Source organism: Curcuma longa, chromosome 19 (assembly GCF_044706935.1).
Source record: "Curcuma longa cultivar G26 ecotype Majalengka, Jawa Barat chromosome 19, ITB_CL_G26_1.1, whole genome shotgun sequence".
Lineage (NCBI taxonomy): Eukaryota > Viridiplantae > Streptophyta > Magnoliopsida > Zingiberales > Zingiberaceae > Curcuma > Curcuma longa.
The window spans coordinates 3,432,931-3,435,623 of NC_133879.1; positions in this window are offsets into that span (position 1 = coordinate 3,432,931).

Consider the following 2,693-nt stretch of genomic DNA (forward strand, 5'->3'; position numbering starts at 1 on the left):
CACACCTTTTTGGGAAGGAGAGGGTCCCTACAGTGACTCAGTTCCCATCAGTCAGACTCAGAATACAAGACTATATTTTGTATAGAGTTTTAGTGACTTGCATCTTACCCCTTACCACTAGGGGGTCGTTATGATGCGACCATTTCATACATTTTTATTATATGCATTTTGCCATAGACTAAACATAGACATTAGTTTGCATATATTTCATACCATCATTTACTCTACCAGCATCATTAGCACTAGTAGGAGAGTTCATATGTTATACTATCATATTTTCACCTCACTCCTAGCTGCTCTTGGATTTGACGTTGCTACAGGCAATGTCAAACCTGTGAGTGAGTTTGACATGTTAGACATTAGAAACTTCTCTTTAGTTGGGGGTACATTTAGATGAGGATGAGATCTTGTCCTAGAGACGGAAGAACCAGCCTCAGCCAGTGCAGGAAACAGAGGATGAGGAGGATGACATTGACCTTGCTAACCTCCTTCAGATTCCTCCACCTTCCACCTCCTATCACTCTAGAGCAGAGAGTGACCAAACTTGAGGAGGGAGCTACTAGCATCCAAGCTTCAATCACTAATCTACAAGAGTCAGTTGTCAGTTATTATCAGACTGTGACTAGTTAGTACGAGAGATTGAAGGAGCAGAGTCAGGCTAGACACATTCAGATGATGGACATGCTCATATTTTGGGGCATGGATCATCCTCCTCTACCTCTCCAATAGATCCCACTAGTTTTTTTTATTTGTACTGAGTTGTACTTGACCTTATGTACTTGACTTTGACTCATGTTATATTACTCATCTTAAATTATTATTCATCTGTTTAATGTTTTGAATTTAACCAACTCTAATAACTAGGAATGTGCTTAGTAAGAATAGAACTCATTTTTCAAAACCTATTTTTAGACACTTATGTTTTCAAAAGTTATTGATTTCAAAATTAATTGAATTCTGGACTTAGCCTAGGATTTTCCAGTAGAAAGCATGCACCTATAGATTTAGACTACCCGTATCTCACAAAGCACCTTAGAACTAACTTGCTTATATACTGAGACACTTTAAATCCCTATGAGATGCATAGGATAAAGCCTGAGTTTCAGATGCTTATATCAGTACATCAAAATAAATCTGGACTAAAAATACATATGCACATTGATCAAGTTAAGTATTTTTCATAATAAATGACTACCTGGAAACATACACTTAACTTGACTAACTTAGTAAAAACTATTATCTTTTAATAGTTAGTTAGTAACAACAAGTTAAACATGTGAATAAAGAACAAATTCATAAATGCTTTAATTTTAATTATATATTATAGAAATATATATAAACATCATGCTTTGACTCAAGACTCCTTAAATTATTCGTCATTAAATTTTTTTATATTTAATTCTCTTACAATTGCATACTCTATTATCCAAAGTAGTTGGTTTCAAAAGTTTTTACAAATTTCAAACACCTTAAAAAAATTCTCTAAAACTTTTTAAAACTTTTTTAAAATATATTTTTAATTATGTCAAAGAGAAAGAGAGTAACTTTTCAAAGTTAAATAAAATTGTGAAAAGTTAAATAATATTTTTATTTCTGAAAAGTTTTTCATGTTTGAAAAAGTATTCCAAAGGAAAAGGGTGTTCATTTTTTTTTGAAAAGATAAAGTTTTTCAAGAAATTTATTTAAAGTGCTTTTAAAAGAAAAATATTTGTAAAATATTTTTTTCCATAAAGTGTTTTCTAAAACTTTCTTTAAACACTAAGTTTTACTTGAGTGGTCCTTAAAACTTAAATGATAAAGAAAAGGATCATGCCAAGTTCAAAGGGAGAAATGATGAAATATTTTTAAAAGTTTTCAAAGTTAACCTTAATTTCAGGGGAAAAACTTGAGTTAAGGGAAGCTTTATTTTTTCCTTATTTGAGATTTTTGAAATGGGTTAAACTTTCAATGAAAGTTTTGACTTGACTTTGAACTGGTTGCCAATAAAAAAGGAAGATATTGTTGGTGCAGGGAGCACTAGATAATCTAACTAGTATTTTGATCATGACAAAGGATTCAAGTTAAGCTTATATTGTGTGCTAACAAGATGTGTTGAGTGTGTAGGGAGCACAGGAAAGTCCTAATTGAGGTTAGAAAAAAAATCCTAGTCTGTTGGATCGGATAAAGAAGTCTCAGTCAAGTGAACCGCACAAAAAGACTTGGCAGATCAAGAGACCAGGTAGGAAGTTTAAGAGTCAGTGGACCGGACGTCTAGCAAATCGATGGGTCAGCAAGGATCAGACATCGAAGGGCAGTCTTGGGAGCCGAGGATTGAATGCTGAGCAAAAGTCCAATCAGGTCTGGAGGACCAGATGGTTAGGAAAGGTAAACTCTCCTGAGAACAGTAGATGAGGATGCGTTCTCTTGAAGGAAATAGTAGACATCGGTTTAACTTAGGATTTCACTTGAAATCTAAAAGTCAAGACCAGACAGTTGTAAAACTGTCTAATTTCTTATAAAATATATTGTGTTAACTTTGTGATGTAGGAAATTAAGGAATTGAAACTTCGAGTTACGAGCGCCCCTATTAGATCCAAACGACCGGATGATCCAATGCCCAGAAGGAATTCAAGCGCCCGGATGTCAACTCTTCGGCCGATTCGAGAAACTGGAGCTCGTTCCAAGCGTCTCCACATCATCCCATCGATCCGCTT